The sequence below is a fragment of the Metopolophium dirhodum genome, chromosome 8 (genome assembly GCF_019925205.1).
Source record: "Metopolophium dirhodum isolate CAU chromosome 8, ASM1992520v1, whole genome shotgun sequence".
Lineage (NCBI taxonomy): Eukaryota > Metazoa > Arthropoda > Insecta > Hemiptera > Aphididae > Metopolophium > Metopolophium dirhodum.
This window is the reverse complement of record NC_083567.1, coordinates 22,585,184-22,596,312: the sequence shown is the minus strand read 5'-3', so window position 1 is coordinate 22,596,312 and position 11,129 is coordinate 22,585,184. Positions and strand designations below refer to the sequence as shown.

The following is an 11,129-nucleotide window of genomic DNA, read 5'->3' as shown; positions in this document are numbered from 1 at the left end:
AGAATCTCTCAATCCATGTGTGTCGAGTTGTAGGTATCATGCTACAACAGTATACAGACAGTAAATATCATCATCATATTAATAACACGTTATATTATTCAGAGACCGAATCTACTCAATTAGAGAAAAACAACGTCGAATACGTAATGAATATAATTTGAAAAACGCGTAAATTCATATCATAGTTAACGCGTAAAGGGATTTTTTTGTTGTTTTATTATCATTTACAACGTGTAAATAAGATATTGTGTTCAACGAGACGATAGTGTGAGCCGGTATTTTAAAATGTAGTTAGTAACTTTATAATTTTGTGAAAACATATTTTGATTTGTGGAAATAGACAATTAATTAATTTTAAAAAAAATGTATTTTTTGTTATAATTTGAAAATATTGCTGAATAAATAGTAATACATTGGACACATACATATCTTTTTAATGTCAATGACAAATAATATACAAATATTTTTTTAATTAGTTAAATTTTATAATTTGTATAACAGTATGTAAAAATACCTGTACAATAAATTATTATCTATAGGTACACATAAATACAACAAGATAAAAATCCCGACTCCGCGGGCGTGCTGAATATTGCTTTGTTGCTGTATTTTAAACAATAAACTATAGTTTTAAATTAATTTGGTAACTTAGAATAAACTTATGTGTAGAATCCAATATAAATTAAATGTTTCTTCGTTTTCGAGTCCCTGTCGTGGCATGCCGTCGCAACTAGCTGTTTTTGCTTCTAATTTTTATTGTATCTTGGTATCACTACTTTACAAACGTTTCTTTTCTCAATTGTATTCATTTAATTGTCTATTATTTTCTTCTAACTCAGTACCCTGATAATTTCGTTTTTGGCATATATATATAATATAAACTAAATGAACACCATTGAAGGTTTGACATAAATGATTTTACTTAGTTAAAATTAGGTATTTACATACTATACATTATTATTATTAGCTATACTCTACACCCGTCGCCACCACCCAAAATTTAATTTAAATGATACTCGTTATTACAATATACAATTTATATTTGATAATTTTCTTATATCTTTTCGTTAATTTTTTTTTTTTAAATGCTGTCAATTTAATGTTTTGTTTTAATTCTGTTTTTTAAAATGCTTTTAAATATTATTTTATTTTTCCGTCTGGTGCGCACAAGAATAAATTATAAGGTTTTCCGATAAATGATCTCCACACACTTGTAGCGATTGACACTGGATTGGTGGTCATTGGTCATAACTCATTACAAAGGTGAGTCACACCAGAAACTGCAAACGTTTGAATTCGAATGGCATATCTGTCTGAATCATTGGGATGCGTGGCATCAATAAATAATAAATTCCTTTAAATTTTCCATTTCAATCGTAGCTCCGATGATATTGTTCATCATAATTTTCACTGAAAATCTGGTACCGTTGCAATGTTGAGGTGGAATGTTGTTTCGAAGAAAAATGATGGGCCTGGAAATCGAGGGAATTCAAGAATTCAGTCGGATAATTGACAACTTCGTCTTGATTCATTGTAGTATCGATTGACTTACATACGTTGTGGCCTGTGGGGTAATGGCTTCATAATCACTTGTGCTGATACGTATAATTATTAATGATCGTAATAATATCATTATTATGTGGAGATAACCTTGTATTTTGATAATTTTTATAAGAGAGTCAAAAGTCCATGACGTTACACGATATTAATTTCGTCTCAAATCTTTTAGCTTATACGATGAAGTTCTTCCAATGATTTTTTGTGAACCACACAACACAAATTTTGTCCTGTAATATAATAATTTTATATTATAGTAGTACTGTACCCATTCCAGAGTTTTTGTTGATATTGCATGTACTGGTGTTTGTGCAATTTGCATATTCAACCGCAATTTTAGCGCTATTCGGCCAACATCCAAAAGAGTTGACACAATTCCAGACGATGCGATTGCCAGTGGCATATTATTTCATGATCATATGGTTGCTAAAATAAGTGAAAAGAGAAAAGTTTTTCCTCCAAGTGTATCAGGGAATTACACGTTTACACTTTGTTCTGGAATCAGACGGTTCGTTTGAACAAATGTACCCAATTCGTCGACATCAAAGTGTATTTATCGTTGCAAATCACTATCAAACAGATCGTTTGCAGTTGATTCAGTGCAGCCATTATCAATTGTACCAGTACTTTGTTAGTAATTGCCAAACGCCCAAACATATGTCCTCAATCGAAACGACGAAACCAATGCCTCATACACATTGGGTGTGAATCGAATGTCTGGATGATTTTGATTCGTTGCACGCAGACGATGTATCTTCACTCAAGTATCTAAACTTTTGTTTATTAATTGAAGCATCTGAACATTTGTGTGGGAAATCTTCAAAACGAATAAACCAATTTTGACGGGGTTTTCACAGCCTTACAGGTAAGCTGAGAACATTGCAAGGCTTCTTTATGTAGCCCGAAAGTTTATCCCTAAATGTTGTTCACGCTAAGTGGAGGTAAGCTTGCAGAACCTCAACTTAGTCAGACTGACTAAACTGATTTTCTCACACTTAAACCTAAATACACCTAGCGCCTAGCGGTGACGGTGAGTACCATATTTTATAATAAATAGTTTTTTTTTTCAATTATTATCTATAAAATATTAAAATAATAACTAAATTATACATTAATAATATGTTATTTAAAATTCAAAAAATAAACAAATAAATAAATAATGCAGTTTATCAGGCCATGTATCAGCAATTAGAACTTACTACTACTGTACACGTAGGTGCTAGCGCCCCCCAACATTTGATTTTGCCCCTTCATTGCCCCCCCCCCCCCTATAATTTAATGTTGAACGTTTTAATGTAGTCTGGAAATCCATTTTAAATTAAACATTTTATTAATTTGGTATGTTATTACTGATTAGATTAGATAAATCATTATTTACATATAAAATAGTATTAATTACTTCAAGAGTTTTTAGACTAAAGTTTGATTGTTGTATTCAAATTTCAAATCAAATATGCTTTTTTGCACATTTAGAAATAAAAATACTCAATAAAGTTAATACTAACTGCACACTTTCTAAAATCTCATACATTAAAAAATAAAAGTTATGTATTGTTACTTACAAATAAAAGAAAATGGAGGAAATTTGAAGTTTTACTGTAGTACATTTGTGACAATAATATATATTAGGTATTTTTTGATTATTTATTTAGAAATATAGCATATTATATATTATAGGTACCCAAAACATAATAAGCAATACTTTCCTGAAAATATGGTATAAATAAATTAATGGGTGATCGAGTAACAATACATAAATGCCCCACCAGAAAAAATTTGGGCCAGTATCGCCCTTCCAATAAAACATATCTGACTCCCATAGGTTCTATGTGTTACAAATGAATTATTTAATATACATAATGAAAGTGAGGATTTACAATATAATATTATAATGTTAAATAATTCATTTTAATAAATGAATAAAGTTATTTAGTGTCTCAATATATTTCATTCTACTTCTATACCGTTAGACATTTTTTTCATGCTTACTTCCCAAAGAACTCTTTAACAAATAAAGAACCATATCGTGAAGTTATTTGGTAGGTACACATTAAGTTAGATGTTTTTTTTAAACTCTGGACGCCTGCTGCATATGTATTGTTGTTTTTATGTATCGATTAGTACTAACTATATAAACTATATATATACATCGTAGATAAACACTTGTTAATGTGATTATTTAGTGAATAGGAAAAACAACAAATAAGTTCAATTTCAAAGAAAATAGACAAATAAATTCAGATAATAAAACTTTTGTTTTTTCAACGTCAATCGTTATATGTTTTTTTTTAGTCGGCAGCAGCTGTAGTATATTTTCGATTTATCGTCAATTCGAGGGTGTTCTGGAATGCAATTGATGTTTCATTGTATTTTATAATACAATTATTTTCTGAAACGGTTTACTGCTGGATAAACAAACGTCTTCATGGTTTTAATTATTTCAACTATAACCAATTTTATTACATTTCTTGTTAAAAGTATTAAGTTAAAATTTATATATTCAAATAGTGTTTAGCATTTTTCCATTAGTCGTATTCTGCGTACCCAATATCGATTTCTCTGTTGAATTTATACCTAGCTTACCACAGCAATTTGTAATATTTTTTTTTCATTAAATACATAATAATGGTCATATAATTTCTTAACGGTCGACTTAAATGTAATATTCCTGTTAACACATCAATACGTTTACAAATCGATAATCGTATACAAAATATAGGCTATAGACATACACCTAAACTATTTTATAACACATTTCAAATGTAATATTTTTGTTTTTAGAGAGTTCAATTAATATAATTCAAATATTATAAGTATATTTTACATGTGGAACTCATACTATTCATAAAGTATAAATGGATTGGAATTTTCAATTTTTTTTTTTTATGACGTTTAAACACGAGACGGATGTTTGGCATTTCCAATTTCGATATATAGGTGCTTACCAATGTCATACTATGTAATCAAAATGTCACACAGTAGGTAGGTACTGCATTGTTCATATAATAAACTTATGTAGTTAACTTTTATGTCATAACAATATTATTCAATAATGAGATTAAATAAATTCAACACTTCACAAATCTGATAAATGAAGAACAAAAAAAAAATTCTCATGACCTAAAATGGATTTCAATTCAATTATATTAAATCTATTTGCTCTTAATACCGTAAAAATGCTGATATCTATAAATCTTTGTACAATTTATTAATATTTTTATTTTTTTTTTCTATAGCAACAGCTTTTCTTCCATTCCACTTGGCACGTTTGTTTGAACGGTTAAGACTATTATAATATAAACAGATTTGTAATAATAATAATAATACAGAAAAACTCGTCTCCTTGTTAAAAAGGATGTTCATACCAAAGCATGGAGGGGAGTAGATGACAAATAAATTATGTAAAAATAAAATATTATTTTATTGAATAAAAATTCTTAACAAAAACCAAACTTAATGACGTTCAAGTTATTGATAAAATATATCACTAACACTTAAGGGGCTCTTAAATGGCCAAAAACTAAAAACTGGTAAAGTGTATTTTTATCTTGTTAGACGAGAAATCCTGTGACTGGTATATTTAATATGTACCTATATTATGCTGTTATAATCGTGTTGATATGTATGTGAAATATATTAAACAAACGAAAAATGTAAAAATAAAGTACCTATTCAAAGACTAACATAAATATTAACTAAATATGTTAATATTTGAATTTGATAAATTCACCATTACCCACGCATATATTGTAAAAGTAACTTAAGTTCGTAAACGCTTATGATCAAATATTAGTATTGGGGACTGAGATATTTTTACTACCTATATTGATTATAATATTATAAACTATAATACCGTATGGCCACTGTGTTTCGAGTAATGAGGAGACCAATAATGTTACTTTATAACCAAAAAATGTTACAAAGTTGAAAATACTACAGAGGTTTATTTGAGAAAAAACTGAACCTTCGCGTCTTTTTCAAATTTTTCACCGAAATGACTAATTAATAATTATTTATTCTTAAATTAAATAAGATAGTGGTATAGTTGATGTCCGCAACTTACATCTCTCGTATGTTCTAATTATTTGATTTTAAGTTTACAGTTAATTATATTATTTATTGTAACGTTACGTTATTTTTTTCCTAAAACCAAAGGTTTAAAAAATATCATATTTTGTAAAAATAATTGTATAAAAAAAATGATAGGTAATAATCGGGAATATCAAATTGTAATGATTATAACTTATAATATTGAATATTCACAGAATGTATTATAGGTATTATAAACAGAAAAGTGCAAAATATATTAAATACTGTATGATGATTAGAACATCGAAAATACGTGAGAAATAAGTGGGCATCAACTAAACTACCTTATAGTGGCGGGAGAATACTTTCTTGGAGGGCGTCAACTAAACCAGTAGGTACCTTAAATAATGATCTCCCAATAGATCATAGACACTATTGCTTGATACCTTGCAGTTATAATTGCGTTAAGTCGCTATAGACATGCGTTCCACGAACTAAGTTTACAGTACGTATAATTTGATGTATTTGAATATACAATAGGTTAGGTTAGGGTTACGTATAATATTTACCGGAAAAAATAGAACGATGTCAGTGGTTAGTGGTATACTGGTAATAATTGGTACACCTACCTGACTAGCTCATATCCTTAATATTGTTTAAACATACATATAATATTAGGTAATTGTGTTATACAATATAATATGTAAAGTGCAGTATAATAATATATTATATTTTATTCTCCAGTTTAATAAATCAACAATTACGATAGAATTGTTTTATTATTTTTTGTTTTTTCTAACCTCGTATAATTAGTTTTAAAAACATAAATAACTGTATAAATTACCATACCTCTATAGACTATAATACTACATACACTGTGTATTATTATAATTTTGAAATACAACTTTTATGTAAACTGTCAAAGTAAAATGTAAGGTTTACGTTACATACTACTGTGTTAGCTAGAATACTGCGTTTCAGAAATAACTTGGCGTCCTTATTGTATGTGCGAAATTGAAAATATATTATCAAACCTTCTCGCTATTCGACATTTCGACACACAATGTTAGCAATTTTAGTTTGTCATAATAATACTTTAAGCTTTTAACGTGGCATACCTACCTAGTATTTCACTGGGAATACAATAACAAGCCCAGCACGACAGTGGAAAAGTTGAAAATTGTTTACCGAATTTATCGTAAACAATATACGATCCAACAAAATTGACTACTGGGATATAAATGAGTTATTGATATACCTACTATAAATATTTCAGACTACAGTAGTTGTAAGCGAACATTATTATTTGGTATTATAATACGTTAAAAATTGCTTGTACTCGATATTAATATAATCGACTTAACCTTTCCGATAATTTATAAAATCATAAACAAGATAATTCACCGAGCATGCTCACCTCCTTTTTTTCTTTAATGCAGTTATTCAAAATCTGATTATTGGAATCTTTAATGACTATATTTTCAAATTCTTGAAATTTGTTCGTACCACAGGAGTGTTCTGTGGCGATATAAACTTCTGATTTTCAAATGAGAACCCCATTTTTTACTGTATATTATTTAGTGTATATTTTTATTTGTACATTTTAATGTACTCGATTCAAAATTCAGACGGCTAGTTTCTCATTTATGAAAATGTTTATCCAAAGAATAATAGTCCTTAAAAATGGTTTTACAAAAATATAAAACAAATATAATATTGAATCTAGTATTTATTATTCTTGAACCATTTTTACAAATTATTAATGTTGATAAATTAATATTAATCACCGACATTAAACCACTTATTATCCTTATACTCCACAAAGTTTAGTAACTTAAAACCTACTTATTTTAATTTTAATTCTGATACATTAACATTTTGAGAACAATTATCTGGTAAATAATTACATACGAAAATTTTGAATCATCACAATTCATAGGCCACTCTTTAAGAACTACAAAAAATTTCAAGAGTTCAATAAATGATCTTTGTGTATGTTTAAAGATTCCAAAAAATCAGAATTTAAAGAATTGCATTATTAAAGGAAAAAAGGGGGGTGAGCATGCTTGGTGAAACACCCTGGATATATATTTATTTTTTTATTCTTTTATCTGTCAAGGCTCCAACAGCCGATGGTTATCAGACTACTTTTGTATTTGATAATATCCGGATGGTTATAGAAAATTATAATATATATACCTATAAAATGATATTACATTATATAATTTAAATTCGGCTTATAACGCGTTAACACATCCCTCTATTCTTATTATATACGTTGCACATTTTACACTGAGAATAATTCGATTTCCAACGTGACGGCTCCTTAACGACTCCTAACAGACATTATTGAAAAAAAAACTGAATAAAAATAAGTAGGTAGGTAGGTATAGGTAGGTATGTATTACATTAGCGCAGCGCTGCAGAGAGACGCTAAACCGTTTTATTCGCGACTCGACTCTTGCGTAGGAGTTGCAGGTATACGTTTGCAGTTCGCGTGAATTTCTGGAGAGATGTATAATACTAAAAGACACATTACCATTTCGGCTTTTGGCCGTAAAGAGAGTAGTAAATGTTTAAATTAGTCGATGTTATTCACTCACATGAGCATAAAACTCGAGTTTGTTCGGATGTCCCGGACGCGGTGGGTGCCACCACCCACCCACCCAACGCCGTCGCGCATAATTCGTTCGCCGAGAAACGTTTCCGTCGTCGTTGTAGTCTCGACAACTGTTTGCACTGAGGCGGGCAACTTGAAGACGCACGACGACGGCGACGATGCTGTCGTTCCGGCGGAACGTTTTGTGCAGACCGGAGGGATGAAATTAAAATTTACTGTGATGTGTATACTCCACGCCACCGCCCTGTGAGTCGCTATAATAATATTATTATAATATACGTATATAATATATTATACTGTATTATATTTTAGATAAAGTTAAAACGCAATTGAACGGTTTTTTTTTTTTAATAGCAGCTGACTATACTATAACAGTAGATGAGGTACATCACGATGAGTTTAATAAGTCAACTCGAATCGCGTACATATTTAAACGTACTTTTAACGCGAATTCGTTTCGAATATTCCAAAACTATTGCACGTGTTTACCTCACATTATTTTAATGTATTTCAGTCATATACTGTATAATATAATATGTACTTAGTTTCGTATTTATAATTATTATTATTATTATTAATACCCGTGCATTTGGATTCGTCAAATTCTATAAACTGATGAAACTGATTTCTTTTTTATTACATCCCTATATTCCATATAATATAAAATCGTTTTCAATAACCCCGGTAGGTATTTCGTTTGTAGTTCGGTACTTTATTTTATACACGAAATCGATAATTTTCTGTTTACGTTTCACCTTTCAAGTAAATTAATTGAAAACGAAATCTCAATAGGTATATCTAAGTGTATTATACATTTTAATATTTCAATTATTGAGTTTCATTTTTTTTTATACCAATATAAGGCCCATGTTTAATAATGTATAAGTAGGTATCTGCTTATTTCAATATAATTTCGTTAAAATTAAAAAAAAAAATACAAAAAAACTACCTAGGTACAAAGATATATTCCATGTATACACTATATATAAACATAGGTACTGAGAAGAAGTGAAGATATAAAAACTTATCAATTGATAAAACTATAACCTTAGGTATACTTAGTACTCTAACTTCTATGAAACGCATCCTCAGAATCTCAAGCTTCTAACAAAAATAGATACTTTTATTAATAACCTATAGGCTATAATAATATTATGAATTTCTTTTTTAATTAAATTCAATAGAAAGAATAATAATAATTGATTTTTAAATATATTACCTGTTAAATTATTTTCAATTATAAAACAGCGGGTAAATGGATGTCTCTCTGCTGTACAGTATGTTACAAGTGGGTCACTGTAATGAAATTTTATCGTTATTCTTGATTGTTTAATATGTAATTTCGTCCAAATTTTAACGTAAAATAACTATAAAAATTTTTTTAGATTTTTTGGTTATAGTATATTATCTTAAATCGTGGATTAAATGCACGACGGCCCATATTGGATCACAGCGCTGAGCGGCGCCGAATGTTCTTATCAATTCTGACAAAAAGTCGCGTTTTACTAGCGCCCTCTACAACCACTACTAGGATACGTGAACCAAACCTGGTTACCTAGCCACTGTGGAGCGCTAGTATGACTCGACTTTTTTTGTATTAATATAATATTATGTAACTTGATTAGAACATTTGGCGCCGTTATATTATTGCTCGTTGTGCAACCGTTGTAGTATCTATATCCGTGGTAATAGCTGCTTGCTAACTAATAACATTATTAGTTATTGTTCTGTGGCTCTCTGCTGATAGTTAATATTTTGATTTTGTTATTCCCCTTTTACTGTATTAAAAATGATCTTATTGATTTTAATTGTAGTTTTAAACATCATGTCAATATGTCGTACAAACATTTTATGAAACTATGGTGGATTTCAGACCGATAATACAACTAATAAAACCAAAGACAACATCTGGAAACAAATAACAAACTGTTACAATATAGAACAGACAACTGGTATTAGGACTACGACTCAATTAAAAACTGTATATGATACCGTAAAATGATTAACTAGAAAGAACAAAACTGATAGAAACGTAATTATAAAGGTCAAAACATATATATGGATTTCCAAAAGCTAAGTTTGGGAACTCTTTCTCTCAGGGTGATAAAAATGTTTTGGTTGACAAAATTATGTCATATAAGTCCACTTAAGATGATAAAGAATGAATACACATTTCATATTACTGACTATTTGATTATATTTATCAAGAATAACTTTCCGTTACCTACTATTTCTTCAGATAAATGCAGAATTAAGAAAACTCGCATGGCAGGAGATATGCGTTTTTTATAGTTCCCAAATTACAAATCCAAAAACTACCAAAGAGATATGCAAATGAGATATAATAATTGGGAAACTATTATCAAAAGTTTTGGTGATAGTGGTAAGTATAAAATATTTGAATTAGCAATTAAAATTTTTTAAATATTTTGTTATATTGTCTTATAAAAAATTATATTTTTCAGTTGTAGAATTAGGAATAGAACAAGTAAATATGAATCAGAAATACTAATTTGTAAGATTCAAAGTCATAAAATATGAATAGATGATTTTTTTAGTTGATTCAAAAGAACCTATTATACCTGGATACATAAATTCATATGATAATAAAATAAGTGAGTTATTTAATTTTGTTATTAACCTATTTAACCTCAGTTAACCTATTGTTGCTGATGTTCTGAATGATTATTTTGCAAATTACAGTAATAATATGTCTAGTCAAATAAATTCTGAAATATATGTTAAATTAAACTGGATAAGTAAACCAATTTTTATTAAACCTATACCCTGTTCAAAAAGAGACGACACCAGGCAGAAAAAGACCCTGGTTTCTTCTCATACAGTAGTATGATTAAGAAAGGTTAAACTTTGGTTGGACTATTCTGGTTTAATGGTAAACTTTAAAAATCAAAATGTATTCATT

The 11,129-nt window shown here is 28.8% G+C and overlaps 1 long non-coding RNA gene across 1 annotated transcript; it reads left to right on the top strand.

The window, feature by feature from the left end:
- The first annotated feature begins 8,334 nt into the window (after window positions 1-8,334).
- Window positions 8,335-10,690, top strand: LOC132949899 (uncharacterized). The gene is made up of 3 exons (XR_009665151.1): window positions 8,335-8,452; window positions 10,446-10,589; window positions 10,672-10,690. It is a non-coding gene; the product is annotated as an uncharacterized LOC132949899 (long non-coding RNA).
- The last annotated feature ends 439 nt before the right edge of the window (window positions 10,691-11,129 follow it).